Raw genomic sequence first — 23,491 nt, 5'->3', positions numbered from 1 at the left:
TTCGGGAAAACGATCCCAAGACAACAATACAGACATGACAGCGGCGAATAACGAAGAAACGCCACGGACGAAACGAAAACGTTCGCCGGTCGGAACCACGCCGGAGCCCTCACAAAAGAGGCCACCGACGACGGAACCGACCAAGGACTGGCAGACGGTAACATGAAAATGATCAGACAAGAAAAAAAGAAAACGGACGCAAAGAATCGGTCTGACAGAGGTGGACCGGCCCACCGCAAAAGGGGTCTGGCTGTCCTGATCGCTGAATTTACTTGACATGACTGGTAAACGCTTTGAACAATTACTGAGACCGAGACTGAAGGACGCGATACAGCCGGAGGGGGTTTCTCATACTTGCAGTTCGGTTTCAGGACGGATCGATCGACGATTGGAGAGATCCAAAAGATGGTCGACTCTTTCCTGGACAGACACTGTCACGCGGCGCGACTTATAATGTTGCTGGCGACGCTCGACATTAGGAATGCTTTTAACTTGGCCAGATGGGGGCTATCTTGAAGGCACTGAAAAATAACTTCGGGATCACACCATACCTGCTGTGGGTTGTGGAGAATTACTTAAAAAACAGCCGGATAACATACGAGACGATCGAACGACAAGTAACGAGACAGGTCACCGCTGGGGTGGCACAGGGGTCGATACTGGAACCTGACTTCTGTAATGGCTTATACGATACTTTGCTTCGGCTTGGGATGCCGCTTGAAGTGACCCGCGTCGCCTACGCTGATGACGTGGCGGCGGTGATTACGGAGAGGTCCCCCGAGCTGGCGCAGCTGGCGTTGAACCAGACCATGAGACGAGTCAAACGATGGATGACAGACCACGGACTACAACTCGCAACGAAAAAAACGGAACTGATGTTTCTCACGAGAAGACGCATACAGACGATACTGCACATGACGGTGGGGACATGCGAGATGGAGACCAAGAGGAAAGTCAAGTACCTTGGGGTAACCCTCGATACGAAGATGACCTTCTGGCCTCATATACAGAAAACAACCCGGAAAGCGGCAGAGAGGATAGCATCCTTGAGTCGCCTGATTGCAAATACGACGGGACCGAGATCGGAGAAACGGCGACTGTTAATGGAAACAATTCACTCGATCCTTCTATACGGTGCGGATAGATGGGAGACTCGCTGAAGACAAAGAAATACTGTAAGACGATGATGATGGTACAGAGACAGGGCGCACCTAATTGTAAATTGTAAATAATCGAAATTGCTCCTACCAAACAGTTTTTGCGCAGGCTGTTTTGGTGGTAGCTGACGTAATCTCTTGGATCTCTTGGCCTTTGAACGCAAAATGATCTACGGAAGCAGCGCGGATATAGGACGAAAGAATGCGACAATCGCTGAGCGTGACAGGACAATTGACATGTGACAAGGCCGATGGATAGAACAAGGAGGTGGTAACTGGATGAGACGACTGATACGGGACTTCAGCTGTGGCGCGGAAGGAAATTTGGTGATGTAAATTTTTACGTTACTGAGCTCTTGACGGGTCACGGGTACTTCCAACGGTGTCTTCACAATATGAACTGAGTACGAACACCCGACTATAAGTACTGCGGAAATGAACGAGACGACGTGGAAAACACATTTTTCGCGTGTGACCGCTGGACAAGACTCAGACGGGAACTAGAAACAATGGTCGGCAGCATCACCCCATTGTGGAAATGGCGATAACATTGTGGAAATGATGCTGCATGAACCCGAATGGTGGCGCTTAGTCGCTACTTATACGGAAATTATAGAGGAGAGACCTATCCGGAAGAGAGGGTGGGCAGCATCACGCCCGAAAATACAGTGGCGACGATGCTGCAAACCGGAGAAAATTGGATGGCGGTCGCGGTGTACGTTGAGGCTGTCCTGAGGGAAAAGAAGGCGGACGGATGCCTGGAATTTGAATAAATGTGTGAGAAATACCGCGACTGAATGAATGAACGAATGAAATGGATGGAAAAACGTAAGGAAACCAATGAAACGGATAGACGATTGGACAGAACCCGCAGCGTCGAAGTAATACGAAAGTAGTCCCACGCTGCGCGTTGGACAGAAAGTGGAATTTCCCGTCCAGAGATCATGGTTCTGATTGTCTTGAGGAGAATGTCCGACAGATGGCGGATTAGACGGTCCCCGTGAGTCACCGAAGCTCTTGCCGCGGATGGATGGAGCAATCCAGCCTAACCGCTGCCCAGACTGACATGCTCCCGGAACCCGTCACACCGGCGGAGTCCACAGCAGCTGCCTTGGGAGATGAGAGGGCTATCGCTGATGGTCTGGTATAAGCAGATTCTCCGTTATTTATCACCATAAAAAATAATAATAATAATTGTAATAATATCAAGTATTGTTATTCAAGTATTAAATTTATTTTATTTTTGATAAAAAACATAAACAAGTAGCTATGAATTTGATTGTTCTTATGATTACAGCATTATATTCAATAAAAAAGGCTGGAATAATATTGTTCAAGGAAACCAATATAGTATGCAAAACTATTGAAGATTGAAGAAGTTTGAGTATAATAAAAAAAATTGTATGCTTATCATGCCTACTCACCTGCAGAAGTTTACTTTTCATGGTTGGTGTGGAGCAGGGCGGGGGGAGGGGGGGGGAGATATAATATATATTTTCATAGGAATTTGAGTTAAAGTTAATTAATAACTTAAAAGCTGTTAATAAATAAAAAATTAATAATTTAGTTAAACAAAACTAATTTTACGTAATGAAGAAATGATTATCAAATAGGTAAACAAAATTTGAATTAAATTGAAAGGTTGCGCAAAAGCCAAGATATCGCAATTTATTAATAAACTGAAAAGTGGAAAAACTCAATAATTTATTAAAAATAGTAATTTTTGACATTCTGTTTTGACAATTGTGTTCACTTTATTATAAGATATAAGTACATATAATTCTCTATCATAATTACAGTTTATTCACTCAAGTAATCATCATTTATAACTTTAAATCAATATATAAAATAAACCAACATTGTAAAAAAATAATTTGGACTCATACGAAATTCAAGCTCAATCAAAAATGTATTTTAACCCTTAACAACGAAAAACGTCATTTTGTGAGCATGTCTTTGATCGCGAAATTCATTCGTAAAACGGAACAAAAAAATTGTTTTGAGGTATCGTTTTATATGTATTTGGGCGTGCTCCATCCAATTTCGGGTTCAAAATTTAAAATTTTCTCTACAAAAAAAATATCACGGTTTTTTTATAAAAAAATAGTGAAAAATTGAAATTTTTTTTGTTTATGAATTTTTTTCTACCCCTAAACGCATCAAAATCGAAATCTTTCTTCAACCATGCGTGCACAAAATAGTTGAACTTTAACAGAAAATTTTTATACTTGAGCTTTTTTTTAAAATAGCGGATAAAATGCCGAAATTAAAAAAAATACCTTTCTCGGTATTATTTTTTATTCAAAAGAATGAGGTTTAAGATAAACTTTTGTAGAACAAAAATATCTTATGATTCATCAAGGAATACTCTCAAATTTTTTTCAGAGTTTTTGGAGAAAATTTTTGATTTTTCAAAAAACTACAAATTTGAAATTTCCAAAAATATTTCAAAAAAATATGAAAAAATTAGAGAGTATTCTTTGACTAATTCTAAGACTTTTTTGTTCTCATAAATTTTTTTCCTAAGCCTGTATTTTTTGAAAAAAAAATTATAAAACTAGTGCGAATTCTTTTCAACCGTTTCAACTTTTGAAACTTCCCAATACAATTTGGGGTCCAAACGTACGACAGCTCCCCATTCTCAAAGAAGCTCTAAATACAGAAAATGACCTGAATGCCTATAAAATATGCCTAGTTTTAGTTTATATCGAGATTTTACTGTTTCGCAACCTAGAGATAATGTCGTGGACGTGGTAAAATTTTGTCTCCTTCGAGGTGCTTATTTATAGTAAATCCTCTTGCCTGTCACTGTACGAAGTACATTTTTTCAGTGAATCCCCTCGCCTCTCACTGTATAAGGTACTTGTTTTTAGTGAATCCCTTTGCCTGTCACTGTATTCAGACATTCGAATGCTTTTGTTTCATACATGTACCGCAAAAAAACGAATTGCAGTTTTCACAGTACATGTATGTTCTTATTGAGCAAGTGAAAAACTTTTTTTGATTATTTTATCGAAGTGTATGTTCTTCCTGAATTTTTTAGCGTCATGAATGTAACTTTTAGCTATTGATATTGCAAATTCTTTAGTTCCAACTTTCTTTCCACTATCATCAACAGCATTAGATGTTACAACTGCATTTGTAATTGCTGCTTTGATGAGTCTAACGTAAACCACCCATGTCCAATTCTTTAAACGAATACTTGGCAATAATTTATTATAGTGCCCATCGTGCACATCAACACCACCCACAAAGTAATTATAAAGGTAAGTAGCTTGCGGAATCGGTATTTCAATTTTTTATTTTTGGATCGAACTATATCTCTTTACTGATGATAATGTAGTGACTCCTGCAGCTGTAGATAATATCGACACCGGCTTCGAATCCATTACAATAATGTAATTTATTCCAGAGTTTCGCTCATGCTTTACTGCATATGTGCCACGTGGAGACTTTTTATCGATGACATTTTTTTTCTTGACCCGGTTGTGTCTAATAGTTCCAGTACATTTCAATTTTAACCGTTTCAAAGGCACAACAAGATCTAAATTTATCAAGTAATTGTCAAAATAAAGATGATAACGAGAAATTTCTGGATCAGATGTTAATTCAAAGAAATGTTTCAATAAATGCAAAACCACGCAAGATCCTAATGCACATTTAGATAACTCATCTCCTATTACAGAGTTTTTTCCACAGTACAAGTCTACACTCAAAAAATATCCATCAGCAGTGCACAATCCCCAAAATTTAAGACCGAATTACGTAGGTTTTCCTTGAATGAACTGTTTCAAGCACATTCTAGCATACGATTTAGCCATAATTTCAGCCACTGATAAAGCTTATCTTCAGAAGCCAAACTTCAGAATATTTTTTTTCAAATAATTTCATTAAAGCATGAATTCACCAAGCCTTATCATTTGGATCTCTATCTTTGGCCTTCGAGTACTTCAATTTGGATTTGATCATTTTTTTTTAAGTTTATTTGCTTATAAAAACTTACAGTATTGTACAAGATTAAGGCGCAAATAAAATTTACAAAAAAAAGCCTTAAAATAACGGAGATCTGCAAATGTATGGCCCCAACGGGCACTCGCACCTGAGCAATAGCATGATTTGCGAAAAACAGACTTTGGGGTGAATAAAAGCGAGGGACAGATTCGTCAGAGTAGCTAGAGGTATCAGTACATATAGCGCTCGGAAAAAGGGGGGGGGAGGTGTATAGGTGAAAAAAAACCTGTGCCTCATTAAGATAACTTAAGACTAAAGACTTATGGCTAGATAAAATAATAAATATAAGCAGCCGCTTGCTACTTTACATACAGTATAAATGAAATAAATTAAGATTGCAACGTGTGTAGTCTAACGGAAATATCGGTACATTGTTGATTATCATTTTTTTTTGCGTTTGGCACGTTTTCTTATTTCCTCTAGATATTTGGAATCTTTAATTAGCCACCAATATTTTTCAAAATTGAGCCTATGCATATCGTTATAATCAGTATCCGGGATAGAAGTGGAATAACAGATCTCAGCTTTATTATCAGGATCGAGAGAGATTGACTTATTGGCAGAGTTGCGCTTAATGTGATATATAACTGATACGACAAATGCATCTTGGATATAGCCTTTATTGTCGAAATACATGAATTGTTGTGGAGGAAAGTAGCCAGAGGTGGCTGTGGCTTTACAGTCAATTTGATCTAGGGAAGAGAGCTTCCTAATAATTTTATTTTTTATGTTGGATAAATTGGCAAAATAGTCCCTGCATAGCTTGACGATGAAGTTATCGATTCGGGAGATTCCAGCTTTATTATAGAGCTCTTTGTTACTTATAAATTTTTTACTATCTTTTTTCCTATAACAGTTGAGCGCTGCTCGGAGGCAGTAGCGTTCGAATTTGCGAAGTTTGTCAACAAGGCAGGCTCCAAGATACCACCATATAGGGCATGCATAGGTTAATAAGAGACGGATGAGTAGTAAGCAACAGATAACTTTAGCACGGGGCGTAAGCGCTCTATTGTAGAAGAGACGAGTATATCCTTTAAATGATTTTTTGGCTTTTTGTAATTGGGTATTGATGTGATTGTTCATTCTAAGCAGATAGTCTAGTTGAACACCAAGATATTTGACTGTTTTTTTATGTTCAATAGGGTGAGATTTGTTATTGTTGTGGAAATAAATTTGGAATTTATTTATTTTATCTCTAATAGAGGGAGTGATGAACCTTAACGGACGATGAAATAGAATAGTTTCACATTTATCATAGTTAACTCGAAGGTTGTATAAGTTGTAGTAATTATTAGTTTTATTGAAAAGTTCTTCAAGTTTCTTTTAAACTATGAGAGGATCTTTATCAGCTACTAGTATGACGTAGTCGTCGGCAAAGGCTGCAGAGTGGGTATTATTACCAGAGATAAGGTCAAAGAGGTTCGAGATTTTATGGATGAATATATTAAAAAGCTCAAGTGAATTAACAATTCCTTGCATTAAACCTTCTGCAATGATAAACATAAGGGAGGAGATTTCTTCACCATTCCAAGAAAGAAATAGGTAAGGAAATTTTAACACTTACGTTAATAATTTAAGCCCGAACAACGTTGTGTCACAAATTATTTAAGGGGGAAGGCTCGGAAGGCGTACTCGCTTCGTCGCAGAAAATTAACGAGGGCTATGTCGTCCAGCAATCTCGATAATCGCAGTTTAACTAGTTACAAAAGAGAGACAGGTTACCCAAATAAACTCATCAGTTCAGATATTTTACACTTTATTACAACAACAATGTACATAATGCGTTTGACGTGTGCGTCGGCCGAGTCCGGGCTAAGTCCGTTCCGTGCGAATTAACGCACAGGAGACAGAACATCACCTTACAACTTATCCCGCGGATTTCGCGAGGGCGATGCGAATTCACGCATGCACCTGCTCGTCCGCGTCCGGCCTATACGATGCTCGGAGAGAGAGAAATCGAGGCGTGCACCGAGAAACGAAAAGGGTACCTGACCTTAGGAGGGAGCGTTGCTGCGGAAGTCCGCGTCCACTGGGTCAACGATGTCGTCCTCGAAAGGTGAAATTCTGGGTGGATGCAGATGGTCCTGTCCTCCTTTTCGATTCCGTTCACTAGATGACGATTAACTTATCACACGCACTTCTCGGTCGCGAGGCTCAACTCTCAAATTAATTGCTGGTCAAAGCCACACTGACTGCGATCTCGCGCCTCCCGCGACATCTTACGCGCCCGTCCCTATCGGCACCCAAAACGGCCGAGCGCCACCGGCTACGCACACACGTGCGACTCATGCCGGCGACACTACTCCTCTCTCTCCTCCGTTCCCCGCTCTCGCTCCATCCCTCCAACGCCAGACATCTCCGCCGATCAGGAATCAAACCTGCAACAAAGCCACATCGTGCGTCGATACTCGGTTTTCATCAACCGAGACCGATGTGGCAGCGGCTCAGGGGAAGGCACGCGGAAGAGAGAGAAAGGCGAACAGGGCGATCGAACTCAACGATGGATTCGCCCGTCACAAAATAATAAAATCGAGTAGATATTTGAGAAGAGATAAAGAATGAAGTAGGCCGTGGATCCAGACAGAATCGAAAGCTTTCTCTAGGTCGACTAAACACGCGCCAATTACTTCACCTTGATAGAGGTGGCTATTGATATCAGATACAAGTTTGTGGACTGCATGAGTGGTGGAATGTTGATGACGACAGCCGAATTGATTATCAGGAATGATGTCGTTTATGGTTGTGAAATTGCGGAGAGAGGTGTTGATTAGGCACTCAAAAACTTTACTAATAGCGGGAGTCAGACTGATGGGGCGGGAACTCGAGACTTTGTTTATTGGTTTCTCTTTCTTGGGGATGGGGAAGATTTTTTATTTTTTTTCAATTATCTGGATAGAATCTATTATTGAGGCAGTTGTTGAAAGGGATAGTGTAGCTGTTTAAGACATTGTTGGGCAGATGTTTGAGAACTACGGGAGGGATGTTATCAAGTCCGGATGAGGTCTTGTTGGGAAGTGAACTAAAAATGCGAGTAATAGCATAAGTGCGGTGGAAGGTGATACTATTTTCAATAGAGCACGGGTTGTGCGCTGGATTGTCTGAAGTAAATGAGCAAATGGAGAGGTTATTGCGTATGTTGTTTTGGAAAGAATCGATCATTAACTCTACTGTTGGGTCTACCTCTATATTTAGGGGAGTATTAGTGTTGGTGAATCTAGGGGAATTTATCTTTTCATAATAAGCACCGATAATGGTTAAGATATCACCAGGGGATTCAATAAGATGAGTCGGCTACTTTAGAAAGCACATCAGTGTTCATGTTGCAACGATTGAGTAGGTCAAGTTCATTAGGGCTGATTTCTAAATGGTCTATTCTTATATCACTCCTTGGACGGAAGAATCGTTTAATTTTAGGAAAAAAGGATTCAGATTTACGATGGTCAATGGCTTTGAATTGATATTCCTAATATTTATTGTAAGAAGATCGGTATTCAGATTTGAGTTTTATGTTAATATCATAGATAAGGTCACGGAGAAGGGGAGCTACTTGAGTTAATTTGAAACGGAGTGCGTGATTGAGTGAGGTTATAAGATATGACTTTTGTTTGTGTAATTTTTTTATTCTATGATTGACGTAGTTGAGTACATTATCCTCAGGTTTATATCTGGGAACATAATTCCCTATTGCTTCTTAGATAAGAGTTTCAATTTCACTTAGATAATTACAAATTTCATTATTATTTAGGTTACAGTCGGCGGGAATTTTAATATTGTAGTTATCCTCCACTTTTTTTTATGCATTTTTCCCATTTGGTTTTTTTGTACATAAGTCGGAAAGAGAATGATGAACTAATGCATTCAATTGGAAAGTCAAGAGCTATTGTGAAACAAAGGGCTTTGTGATCACTTTCGTAATCGAGAGTGAGCAATTTGTTTTTGAATAGGTCAAGAAAAGGTATTCTATTATCACAAATGCAGAGGTCTAGATACGAGGTGTGATCAAAAAGTAAGGTGAATTTTTATTTTTCTCAAAAAATATTTATTTATTCATCAATTTTTATTTGAACTCCTTCAAAGTAATCCCCCTCGGATATGATGCACTTGTGCCAACGCTTTTTCCAATCCTCAAAGCATTTCAAAAATTCATTTTTTGTGATCTTGTGTAGTTCATCCTTCGATGCCGTCTTTATCTCCTCAATCGTGGCAAAACGCCGTCCTTTCATGGGCCTCTTCAGTTTTGGGAACAAGAAGAAGTTACAGGGGGCCAGATCTGGGAAATACGGTGCCTGTGGCATCGTTACTGTGTTGATTTTAGCCAAAAATTCGCGCACAAGCAACGATGTGTGGGCAGGGGCGTTATCATGGTGCAAAAGCCAATTTTTATTTTTCCACAAATTCGGACGTTTCTGGCGGATTGCTTCGCGCAAATTGCGCATAACTTGCAGGTAATATTCCTTATTTACTGTTCTACCCTGTGGCAAGAACTCATGATGCACCACGCCCCTGCAGTCAAAGAAAACTGTAAGCAAAACCTTTACATTTGATCGAACTTGGCGTGCTTTTTTTGGTCTTGGTGATCCAGAATGCCTCTACTGAAACGATTGAGTCTTAGTCTCGACGTCATAACCGTATACCCATGTTTCGTCACCTGTTATAACCCTGTTGAGTAAATCTGGATCATCGTTGACGTCATTCAGTAGCTCTTGGGCGATGCTCATGCGACGTTTCTTTTGGTCGAAATTGAGCAATTTCGGAACAAACTTCGCTGACACACGTCTCATGTCTAAAACACTCGTCAAAATTGATTGGCACGAACCAAATAAGATGCCAATATCATCAGCAATTTCTCTAATGGTAATTCGACGATTTCCCAACACTATTTTCTTCACTTCTTCAACATTCTCATCAGTTGTTGATGTGCTGGGGCGTCCAGAACGTGGTTCGTCGTCGGTGTCTTCTCGGCCTTCTTGGAAGAGTTTATACCACTTGTAAACATTTTTTTGGCTTAAAGTAGACTCACCGTATGCCACTTTCAGCATTTCAAGTGTTTTGGAACATTTGATTCCATTTTTCACACAAAATTTAATGCAAACTCTTTGATCCATGTTTTTAGTTGTTTTTGTTTATGTTTTGCTTATGTTTTTTAACCATCAAAAATTGGTTTAACGAGTTTCAACATGGTCGCACGTCGATTTTTGAAGAGACACGTCCAGGTGCTCCGAAAACGGCTACCGCGGAGGATAACGTGACAAAAATTCACGATCTCGTATTGGCAGATCGACGATTGAAGGCGATAGCTAAGATCGTAGGCATCTCAAAAGACCGCGTGGGTCATGTCCTGCATGAAATTTTGGGCATGAGAAAGCTGTCGGCGCGATGAGTGTCGCGTTTGCTCACTCCGGACAACAATCGCAAACGTGAGACAACTTCAGAGCAATGTCTGACGCTGTTTAAGCGCAATCCGAAGGAGTTTCTGCGTCGTTTCGTGACAGTCGACGAAACATGGATCCACTGGTATACACCAGAGACCAAGGAACTGTCGAAACAGTGGACTTTACCCGGCGAAAGTGCTCCGAAGAAGGCGAAGACTGCCCTATCGGCCGGAAAGGTGATGGCCACCGTTTTCTGGGATTCACAAGGTGTGATCTACATCGACTACCTGGAAAGGGGCAAAACGGTCACAGGGCTGTACTATGCCGAATTATTGGGCGAATTTGCGATTCGACGTCGAATTGCAGAAAAAACGGCCCCATTTGGCGAAGAAAAAAGTGCTCTTCCATCATGACAACGCACCGGCTCACACCTCCGCCGCACATTGGAGCTATAGAGGCGGGTTGGTTGAAAACCACCTAGATGAAACAATATTTAATGGAATTAAAAATTTCTTGAACGAGATTATTGGTAATTTAATTCGTCAGAGAACTACGAAGCGTTATTTTTGTAAATCATAAACCTTAAGACCTGAAACCATGAATTCTAAACCCCAAATCCATAACCCCTTAGCTATATAGTCGAACATATATATGTCCACTTCATATCCGTTCCTAAGCATGGTTCCAGAACATGTTTTAGGCAAAATAAATTTAGGATAATCAGAGTCATCTGTCTGTGCAAATATATTTGACTTTAGAATAATTTTCAAGGTCATTTGAAGTTTTTTAATAGAAAACCTCTATTTTGACACCGAATTCGAAAAGAGCGAGAAATTTTAAGTCTGAAATTGTACTTTAAAATTTCATTTTTTACAAGTGCTCAGAAGCTGTTGCTTTAAATGAGCTAATCTTACTTTTAGCACTACCCAGAAACAACGACGTAGACGTAGTAAGGACTGTTTCCTTTGGGGTGCTTGATTAAAACTAAAAAGGTTCTTCTTGTAATCATAATTTACCATTATTCCAATATTAACATATTTTTTGCAGCCTTATCTATTTCAAGTTTAGTGTTTTTCATTTTGTATCTCAAACTAGAGACGTATGGATTAGATGGAATAAGTAATTTATGAATCAAATCGGTATTAGTAGCGATTCTACTACACTTTCTTGTATTGAACTTTCGGTAATGCTTCACGTCCTTGTTCGAGATTCCTGAAATTCTTCAGATAATAAACCTATTGGAATTAGTGCAAAATGGTCATATAGTACCAATTATATAAATTTATATATAATTGTAAAGTTTCTTTTGCATAAAACTTGAATTTCATGGTGTCAATTTTTATACCACATGCAATAGTTTGTAATATGATTCCAAATCTGACGATTAATTGTTTGTCGACACCTGTTATTTGCGATGCCAAGTCAGGATCACGAAAAAATCTTCTTGCAGTATTACCGTCATTGGAAGATCCTGTCCCTTGTTTTGGGTAATCTATAAGTAAACCTGTTTTATCTTTGAACATTTTTTGGATCCTAATTTCATTTGTTCTTTTTCTTCAATCGATTTTGCAGCCCACTTGCAGAAATCTAATCTATATGCTATATGAAGAATACATTCCATAAATCGTATCCATGCATGCAAACTTGATAAACCATATTTATAATTATCAAGTATCTCAGTTTTTTTCAATAACTCATTCAAATTATTCATTTGTGATGGTGTTGCTTTACATATTACACAAGATGCGGATGAAGGTGTATCTGTTAATGTCTGTACGACTTTTCCATCTATCATAGTTAGATGCAGCGAGTGCTTTACATGAATTTTTACACCAGCAATCTCTAGTGACGTTGGTGATAGAGCGTTGATTTCAGATTTTATTCGAGCTACTTTATCACGAGTGTTCTCTGGTGTTTCTTTGATATATTCGAAACTGATAACTCAGCAATATCTAGTCGAGCCAGATTGTGGATTAGACAAAATTTTTTTTCTTAAATTTGATATATTTTGTTCTAATGTAAGCGGTACCATAGAGATCATCAAAATACTACTGTCTGATGTAGTGCCATCAGTAAATTTTTGTTTATATTCACTCTGATCAGAAGCACCATCACATCCCCATTTACAAGTCATTATAAGAGATACTTCAGTTACATTTTTAGGTATGAGAGAAATAACAGTAGGTATTTGTAGTAACCGCTTACATGTATAATCTAATAAAGCTTGCAAATCAATGGAAACGTGTTTCTTAGTTATTAATATACTTGAAGGTATAGGATAGCATTCTGCTTTTGCTTCTGCAAGCTTTTTATAAGGTATAAAAATATCTGCATTCTTTTCTTTAGATCGTTTTCGAATCGTATCATACTGCCACCGAGATAACTTTGTATCCTCAATAAGAGCTAATGATCCAGTTTCGGTAAATGTAAGTAAGTTGCATTCTTCATTGTTTAAAAGGCATTCAATAACATGTATCAAATGTTTCTTTCCAGAATCTCTTAAGTTTTTATAAAAAGCCTGTTTTATTTCTTCTTCTGAATAACTTTCAGACAGAAGTAGTATTTTTCTGCGCTTAGTAGATGTAGAACTACCTTCGTAATTATCTAATGATGGTCTGCCACCACTTGGGGCATCCTCTTTAAGATGAATAATAACATTTTCTGATAACCACTGGCAATTTTTATTTCTAAATACATTTTCTTTGTAAAATGCAGAAGATAATTTCATTTTGAAGATGCGCAGAAAACTAATACTAAGTTTTTTTTCACGCGCGATAACTGTTCTTCGTCTAAGTCAGGATAAATCGTATTAACATAACTGATTAAGCAATCAACATTTTGTTCATTTTTATCGACTTTGAACAATACGTCACATAAGTTCAAGTGGGGTAGAGTAAGAGATTCCATTTTAAAATATTAAGTGTGATGTAAGTGTGATGTAAGAATACTAATAATACTGCAAGTATGCACAAATCTTTATTTTTTTTAAAATACATTAAAATTTAAAAAAATGGGCTCTCGAATGATTGTGATGAATGAATGTGATGTGAATGATTATAGATAATACAATACAAATATGACTTATAAGTATTACTAAAGAATATTACTAATATTAAAGGAAATTATTTAGCAAATTTTAACTTAAACGTTATATGTGGTTAAATTTTTTATACATCTTATTCTTATTGATAACGACTACTGTTATTCCATTTCATTTACAATTTGAGTTACTTGAATTTGACAATTTCAATTTTGCTTGTTCTAATTATAAAAATATTATTTTATCTATAGTTTTTTCTTGTAATATAACTGATTTAGGTTTGTAAATCGATCTACTAGCAAGACATTATAATAAGTTGCATACTATAGAAAGGAAAATAGACAGCCCTACATAGTTGTTTTAGATTTTCACCATAAACATAAAACAGTAACTTTCAAACTTTCACCATTATAAGCTTTCAATGATGTAGAATAAATTGGGATTACAATTTACAGTATCAGTATTTGAAATTACACGATTAAGAAATTTAAATTTATAATTGACACAGAGCTTACATATTGAAATCTGTTATTTAAAAAAAAAATGATGAATTCAGGATAAAAAGACATAATGAAGTGCAATGTGTTAAATGAATTCTACGAGAGAGAGAGGTTTGTGGGTTTGGAGTATTGGGTTTGTGGGTTTGGGGTTTGTGGGTTTGGGGGTTTGGGTTTGTGGGTTTGTGTTTGTGGGTTTGTGGGTTTGGGGTTTGGTGTTTGTGGGTTTGAGGTTTTGGGTTTGTGGGTTTAGGGTTTGTGGGTTTGGAGGTTTGGGGTTTTGGGTTTGTTGGTTTTATTGGGTTTGTGGGTTTGGTGTTTGTGGGTTTGGGGTTTTGGGTTTGTGAGTTTGGAGAATGGGCTTCGTAGCTCTCTTCCATATAGTATAAAAAAGATCCTCACCAAAAATTATAAAGTTTGAACAAGATTTCTGGCCTCTAGGTGGTTTAGAACCTATTGAGCACAATGTGCGCCGTCGCCATGGCCAAATTTGTCGAATTAGGCTACGAACTGCTGCCCCATCCACAGTATTCTCCAGATTTAGCTCCGTGCGACTTCTTTTTGTTTCCAAACTTGAAAAAGTCACTCGCCGGGCAGAAATTTGAGTCGAATGAGGAGGTAATCGCTGCCACGGAAGCCTACTTTTCAGACCTCGAGGAAACGTATTTTTTAGACGGGTTAAAGAAGTTGGAGCATCGCTGGGCCAAGTGTATCGAACTAAAAGGAGACTATGTTGAAAAATAAAACGCCACTTTTCCAAAATTTTCGTTTTTCTTTTGTACGCTAAGTATTTATCGGACCACCCTCGTATAAGACATTTTTGTTTTATAAAACTTTTTCCTAAACTTCATTGTTTTGAAAAAAAATAGTAACGAGAAAAGTATTTTTTTTTTTAGATTTCGGCATTTTATCCGCCATTTAAAAAAAAAAAGCTAAAATATAAAAATTTTCTGTTAAATTTCAACTATTTTGTGCACCCATGGCTGAAGAAAGATTTCAATTTTTATGCGTTTAGGGGTAGAAATAAATTAATGAAAAAAAAAAACAGAATTTCAATTTTTCACTATTTTTTTATAAAAAAACCGTGATATTTTTTTTTTGTAAACAAAAATTTCCAATTTTGAGCCCGGATTTGGATTCAACATGCCCAAATACAAAAGGAGCGATACCTCAGATCAATTTTTTGTACTGTTTTACGAATGAATTTTGCGATCAAACACATGCTCAGAAAATGACGTTTTTTGTCATTAAAGGGTTAATGGAAAAAACGGAACCCTCATATAAATAAGTCATTGCAATAGCAATAGGTAAATAAAGAATTATTTTCGTTATTATAAATTAGGTAAATAAATAATTAGATATGTTACTATATGTTAAATGAATAAATAAATAAATAAATAATAAGTCTTTCTATGGCAATTATAATGACGAAAACAAAATGAATGGTGATATAAAGATATTTAAGTAAAAAAATGAGGAGAAAAGAAAACAAAAGATTATGTCATCTTCTATTGTCTGCTTTGTTGGTTGATTTGTCCTTCTCTGTTGTTTTATTCAGCTCCCCTTACCTCGAACGCCTCGCGTCGATCATCCATCAGCAGCTCGCACTGAGCTGCGCCTCTAGCTTCGGAATCGCCTTTGAATAGTTTGTTTTTTAAGTATTCACGCAGCCGTTAGTTTTTGGCATATTTACGGCGGTATTTCTTTTCCAATGTTTCGTCATTGTATCAATGGCATCTTTGTCATTTTAGGGCATTGAATATCCTCCGGTATCATATTTGCTACTTTCAATATATTTGCGCGCAGCTCGAAGTAATCGTGGCATGGGGCTGTCATTCTCAAGCTTGGTGGTACGTCAACGTCGAAGTCGGCTGATAGAGAGTAGTTAACCCGCACGTCGATTTTTCGCATGTTGTGGATGTTGCGATCATGCTTATCGCCACTTTTTGCTTATTCTGGCTGTTGTAATGCTGACATAAGGTTAGGATGCGTCTATATGAATTTATGCAATGAGTGGTGACCGCGTCCTATGAATGTTTCTGTTCTTGAGCTCGCCTTCGTCGTTAACCACAAAACTAATGTCGCTGTTGCTCTTTTTTTGATAGTAGTCGTAGATCTTGTTGCTGGAATATGGAAAACCTGCTCCGAAAATAGCAAAAACTATTCCATCATCCGGCAAGGTCATAGCTACAATTTTTTGGGATTCACAAGGTATAATATTCATCGATTACCTACAGAAAGGAAAAACGATTACAGGACAATATTATGCTTCATTATTGAATAGATTTGAAGTCATACTGAAGGAAAAGCGATCCCATCTGACGAAGAAAAAGTGATTTTCCACCACAACAACGCACCAGCTCACACGAGCGCTATTGGAACAGCTAAATTAATAGAATTACGGTATGAATTTTCCTCACTCACCTTATTCTCCAGATTTAGCACCGTCTGATTATATTCTATTTCCAAACATGAAAACTTGGCTTGGTGATAAAAGATTTTCATTGAATGTAGAGATTACGGCTGCCACAAATGAGTATTTTGAGTATGGTCGACAAATATTACTTTTTGGAAGGCTTAATAAAGATTGAATACCGCTAGAATAAATGTATTGAAATGAGAGGGGATTATAATGAAAAATAAAAAAAATGTTTTTTTTTTCATTTAAAAGTAACGGACTTATCAACCATCCTCGAAAGTCTGTTTGGATTGTGCTATTGTTTATTGGTGTGTTATATATGCTTGTATGGATTGGGTGATGTATTCGACTGCGCATCTCTATGGTACGAGTGATTACAATTCACGGCCGTGAATGAGGTATGAGGGGGGAAAATCGGTTGATGAATTGATGGTGTTGTATGAAAACTGGAACTGTGGTAGGTATTTATCCCATTCAGTATGTGTATTGGTGAAATATGCGCGTATTATCAATTTAATGGTTTAATTTGCTCGCTCTTTCGAATTACTTTTGGTGAATAAATTACTGTTTTTTCATGTGTTTTTAAGAAACCCGTAATGACGCTGCTTGTAAATTCTGGGCCTTTATTTGTAATTAGCATTTCCATGCAATCATGGTTCATAATCAATGTGTTCTCCAACGCGTCTTTTACTAACTGTGCTGTTTTGGTGTCCTGGCGGAAGAATTCGTAACCAGGTGGAGTTAATCCGTCCTCAGGTTGGATACCGACCATCCTGGTAAGTACTAGGACCGAGATCACCTCCCGCGGGCGTTCCCGGAAGTGAAGGGTGGCGATGACAAAGATTAAATCAAGTGCCGAGAAATTGAGGTAGGTCGGATACTTTTGGGACAAACCTCGTATAAGTAAAACTCGCTCAACCTTTTGTGTGCTTCACTACGGGACCGCAGTCATTTATATGTATATTTACGTATACTGGAAAACTATTTGCTCGTGATAACCATACTAAATATACGCAGTGCAAAATTAAGCATTTATGTTTTGGGCGAGACAAGCGTGAATACGATATTCTCTGTGCCTCCGACTTTATACTAGACCGCGCTGCAAACATATTCTTTATGCTGTGTTGCCAGACTTGGCTGTCTCTTGGCACTAAAAATATTTTATATTCTTCGCGATGACATTTTTAGAGTTATATATAGGTGGTACTCAAGTAGTAAATGGGTGTCATACAACGAAACTAATTGCACATAAACCTATATTGCTAATAATTCTGTTATTATGTCGACTGAGGATCATTCGTCTCGACTGTATGGTCGGTTAATACAGCTTAGCAGCCATTCTCTATACTATCTCCACGGGAGCATTGGATCCAGGAAAGTTTGTTGCATCTTTGTCACCTATTTACTAATCGAGTGACATCTATACGCATAAACTCGAATGCATTTGTAATTTAATAAAACTAATTCTTTTGCATTATTTGCGGTATATACATAAACCCCGCTCGTGCGTAGTTCAACGCTTTATAACTTTCAAATAAGCCCTGAGGACCAGGGGTGGCGCTATCGGACCAAGTACCTAAAATATAAGAAATCCAAAGACCATTAAGTATCACAAATATGAAATCGAAGAATCACGATCAAATTTTCCGAGTCACGCTACAAAAAAAAACCTCGCGTATATATTAATGTAAACGATTCGTGACAATTAAAGCAGTACCTACCTAGTTTGGTTAGCAAGTGCGTTAAAAGTTTCGTCTCACATGTTGACCAGGTAGATACAGCATTGTCAGCGATTTTGATTGACAGGAGCAGTAGAAATCAAAATTAAATTACATTGCGAGACAGTGATCCAACTGTACATACTTGTAAAATTAGTAAAAACAATTGTTATCCAATAGTTGATTTTTGATTTGCAAAAAATAATTGGTTAATTCGTTATTTAATTATTATCCAAATTCCGTTTGTGAAATTGGTAATTTTTATTTTGGATAATGTTCCGTGTATCATAAAGAATTTTTCGATGTAATAAATTCTTACAATTTTATTGTAAATTTTATTCTATTCATTTAATTAGCTTTATTTGTTTATAACTTCGTATGGCGATTTTTCCCTAAGAATCGATTTATACCATAAAATTTAGACTTTTAACTCAATTTTTCAAATCACAAACTTTTCACTTCGCGGACCCAATTCGCGATAAAGCTTGTTTTAAATTGTGCAAATCTACGAAAACAGCGTCGTAAGACCGCCAACCCTACGTAAAAAGCGTCCTCTTTAGCAAATACAAATCTACTCGTCCTTGCAGCAAGGATGATTCCAATTCAATCTTGCCTAGCGGCGAGAACATTGTGCACATGGAATAAAGTCTTAACTATTTCCTTAGATCTGTTGTCATTATTGAGTCATTATTGAATGGTTGAGCCCTGCTATTCTCCTGTCCTACATGATAGTCTAATAGCTCAACTAATAAGACCCTTTTTCTTATAAGCAAAAAACAGTCTTAAGCTACCTCCTCTCACAATTATATTATTACAGCCTAGTAATTCGGCTAAGTTTCTGTTGCGATGCAGTCTGGCCTTTTCTAGATAGATGTGACAATACTTAGCAGAATTTCAAACGGTACATCAAAGCAGTGAACCATGTCAAATTAGACTATGTTCCTTGCTTGATGATTAAATTTTTTTACTGTTTTAAAAATACACGCACTCTCTATTACAAGCTATCGAAGATTGTTATCCTTGCAGCTTCGACTTTGAGTAGTGAATTTTCGAAGGTTTCAGTAGTGATTGTTGATGTTAGTGTAACGGTCCAGTCTGATTTGTCCCTTTTTTCCCTCTGCAAAATAGCAACCCGTCGTGCACGTGACAATCAAAGAAAAGCGGTAATTTAGCGAAGGCGCTTTTCTCACACATATGCAAATGTGTTAGGGCAACTCTGCGAAAACATTACCATATAAGGAGCGTGACGTCATGACCGTGGGAAATATATTGTTTACAATGCAAAATCAACAATTATAAAGTTTTTCGAATGAACAAAAGCACTTTTTTAGTCAATTTTGATGCGCTGATCCTGAATTTCATATCGTTATAAGTCTCAAGTCGGTATTTATTAGTTTAATTTAATTTACAAGTTAATATTGAGAATAAATTATTTAAGATAAAATAATAGTACTATCGGCAGGATGCACATGTGCGCTGCAGAACTCTACTTTCTAAAGATGCTCGCAATTTGGCTACTCCGGATGACGCGATCGTAAAATCGCTCTGATTGTCTCCAGCATCCGAAAATTGCCAGATCCGCGAGCCGAAAACTGCCGTTCACAGGAAAAATTGTCTTTATTCAGCTGTACGCAGTTTTTCATCATAATTTACGAGCTAAATGTGTGGTCGGTATTTTTTTGTCTTATTCTTTTTTTTTTTGAGCCGCCGTTACATTATAATTTTTTTAAACAATTAAAATTGCATTGTTAGATAGCGAGTCGATCGTACATATCTGTAAAATTAATGATTATGAATGTCACTAATTTGCTGATTTTTAAATGGCTAAAAAAGAAATTTGCAAATTCGTTTTTTAATTATTATTCGAAATTAGATAGCTATATTAATCGTTTTTAATTTGAATAACGTTCCGCTAATTACAAGCGATTTTTTTTATGTAAAAATTTTCCGTAAATTTATTGTAAAATTGGCGTAATTTGATTATTGAATTGTATTACTTATAACTCTAAAAGGCGATTTTTCCTCGAGAAGCGATTTATGTCAAAAAATTCGTTATTTCATATTTAATTTTTGAAATCATAGAAAGGAGCCCATTTCGCAAGTATAAATTCGCTCGTCGCTGCGGCAAGAGGATTCACTATCCTACCTTGCTTAGCAGCGCGAGCACTGTTTGGAAATAAAGCCTCAGCATTTTCCTGAGATAAATTTCTTTATTCAATGGTTAGCCTGCTAATTCCTCTCCTTTCGATATCTAAGTGCTCAACTCATAAGACTATCTCTCTTATGAGAAAAAAGTAGCCTTAGATATCTCCCTACCTCTAATATAATAGAGGCGCTGTCGGGCCTCTCCCCGATAGATGCAATCACGCTCAATTGCATTTCAAGACAATTCATCGAGTTAGAAAACTTTGGGTTTACTACTCGAAAAATTACCCTCGGAAATATAATTTACAAATAAACCTTACAGTTCGAAATTAATTTATTATAACGTAGAAAAGTTTAAACATTATACCGTATTTCTCCATTACATACTGAATCAAACTTTCTCAAGTGGCCACCTAAAATCCACTACTTGAATTTTATACTTGTATTAAAAATAATATCCCATATTTTTGAAAAATTGTAATTTTTATAAAAGTTATGGTCATATGAATTTTTTACGTCTTTTTATTAAAATGACTATCTCAGAAATGAAAAATTAAAATTAATGAAATTTGATACAGATATTCCTAGATATAAACACAATAATTTACTAAAAAACTTTAAAAAAAGACAACACATTATTAATAAAAAATTAATTTTGTAATAAAAAATTGAATTTTTAACTAACTTCTTGTCTAGGCAGAACAACAAATTATTTGAAGAAGGAAATTTTAGTCAATTCATAAGAACGGAAGTTATCGCGCTGAAGCGTTATGAGCGCCCGTCTCGCGGTACTTTTTTTAATTAACTCACACTCTATATTTTTAAAATTTTCTTGAATCTTTTAGGAACAAATATCATTTATTTACAATAGTGCGATTATTTACATTGTAACAGGAGGGGGTGTAAGCCGAGCAAACGGGAAAAATATTTGTACAATACGAGGGCTGCTATTTATATTTTGAGCCTTGACATACCAAGTGTTTACAGGCGCCATTTGATGTTTTCAGTTAAAAGTTTAACCTTTTTAACCATAACCGTCTTCAGAACATTTTGTCATTTCAGTACAACTTATGTTGTCTAGAGCGACTTGAAAATTTAGTCTCAGTGAAAAAATGGAATTAACTCATGAATAATTTCGTGCTATGATTTTTTCCAACTTGCGACGTAGCTTATCAAGACAAAAGTACATCGATCAACTTACTTTGACTTTTGGCGATGAAGCCCCATCCTTAATTAATTTACTTAATTATATACCCTGAAATTCACATGACTTTTGCCTCATTCGAGTACTGAATTTTTTATGGCGGCTGACTTTATGGGTCTTAGTTACTATATTTAAATTTATTGTTTAATTAAAGAATCAAGTTCTAACTAAATCATCAGTGTCTATTATTCGTTCACACCTGCACCGAAATCGTTCCTACCTATTCTTTTATTAATTTTCTGTGTTTAGATTGTTCACTTTGTAACGGAGAATCTCGGCTAGGCCGATTTCGTCCGTTTATCTATCACCAATGTCCGCGCGTCACGTCAAGCTGAGAGTGTGTGTGTACGACACGCACACTCATACTTGGCTTTTGTGTTCGAGGTGCGGTGTACGAGCTGAGCAGATGGATGGAGCGATCGGGATGGCGCGGTAGATAGAAGAGGAGAGAGAGACGTTTCGTTTTCGGAGTTACGCCCGGTACGTGGACGAAAAACAAGGTGTTGTAGCTGGATCGCGCCCAGCCGTGTCCGGAAAGAAACCCGGCATCAGTGCATATGGCTAACCGGTAAGGTGCGCGGATGCGCGCGTGAGTGGTCGGTTCGGTCACTTCAGAAACCACGGAGCAGTTAAAACAGTGGACTTTACCAGGTGAGCCTGCTCCGAAGAAGGCGAAGACGGTCCCGTCGGCCGAAAAGCAGTCGCCACGGCTAAATTGGTCGAATTACACTATTAACTGTTGCCCCATCCCCCGTATTATCCAGATTTGACTCCGTGCGACTATTTTTTGTTTCCGAACCTAAAAAATTCACTCGACGGAAAGAGATTCCACTCCAACAACGAAGTAATCGCTACCACGGAGATCCATTTTGCAGACCAAGAGAAAAAATTTTTTTCAACGCGGTTTAAAAAATTGGAACAACGTTGAAGCAAGTGTATTCAACTAAAAGGAGACTACATTGCAAAATAAATTTTATTTTTTGCAAAATTTTTATGTTTTCATTTGTAGGCTAGGTACTTGTCAAATGACCCTCGTATGTTATTGTCCATTAAAGAATTAGTGAGTTAATCCACTGTTGTTTTCGTTTGTCGTCGAGTCGCTCTTCATCCCGAATCCTAATCCGAGCGTTTAACGTGGTTTTGCTCGACTCGTTATTCAGTCGTAGAAACATTTTTTGCTTCCCGAATCCCCGAAGTAAATAATTTGTGTGGACGGCGGCGAGCTACGCAGGTGGAATGGCTGTTTCTCCGTTATAACATGCTTTATATGGATTAGAAAAAATATAAAAATGGCTTTTGGTGGGAAAACCGTGCGTTAAAATAACAGTATCATGAAAATCAATAATATTAAGAGTGCTTTTTACCTCCTTTTAGTTCAATATACCCACAAAAACCTCCTACAATTTCAGTTATTTATCAGTCATTTCTTTGTTTTATTTGATTAAATTTTTGAACAAATTCAACGATCACTTTTTTTGCTCTTAAAAAATTAAAGAGAAATTATTTTTTCCATTTTCTCAAGTCTTTATCGCAAGCAGCGTTTAATTTTATGAAACAAATAGAATGTAAACCAAACAGAAAAAATGATATTGAAGAACATGAGGAGAGCAATTTGAAGGGTAAGAATTGCTTTTCAAGATGCCGTCATTCATTTAAAAAAAAAAAAAATTTTCATAAAATTACAGGTATTGGAAAACAGCAGATAAACGTGTTTTGACGCTTTTAGGTTAGAATATTTAGAAAACTGAGGGACGTGGAGCAATGCTGAGTTTGGATTCGGATTTAGCACATCACATCCTTTCAGAAGTACCTGTTTGATTCTCTGAATCTGAGAAGTGTAATATATATACAATTATATACATAATTATAATAAAAATTAATTTTCCTAGCTGAATTTTTTTTCTATAATTTAACTTTTCTGTACAATA

The 23,491-nt window shown here is 37.1% G+C and overlaps 1 protein-coding gene across 1 annotated transcript in view; it reads right to left on the bottom strand.

Moving 5' to 3' along the window:
* The window catches only part of LOC131666910 (tRNA (cytosine(34)-C(5))-methyltransferase), a 304,687-nt gene that overhangs the window by 207,009 nt on the left and 74,187 nt on the right, over positions 1 to 23,491 (bottom strand). The window lies entirely within an intron of this gene.

This window comes from Phymastichus coffea, unplaced genomic scaffold (assembly GCF_024137745.1).
Source record: "Phymastichus coffea isolate CEN01 unplaced genomic scaffold, Cenicafe_Pcof_1.1 PCOF00004, whole genome shotgun sequence".
Lineage (NCBI taxonomy): Eukaryota > Metazoa > Arthropoda > Insecta > Hymenoptera > Eulophidae > Phymastichus > Phymastichus coffea.
The sequence above is the reverse complement of the archived record's forward strand: the minus strand, read 5'-3'. Positions and strand labels throughout refer to the sequence as shown.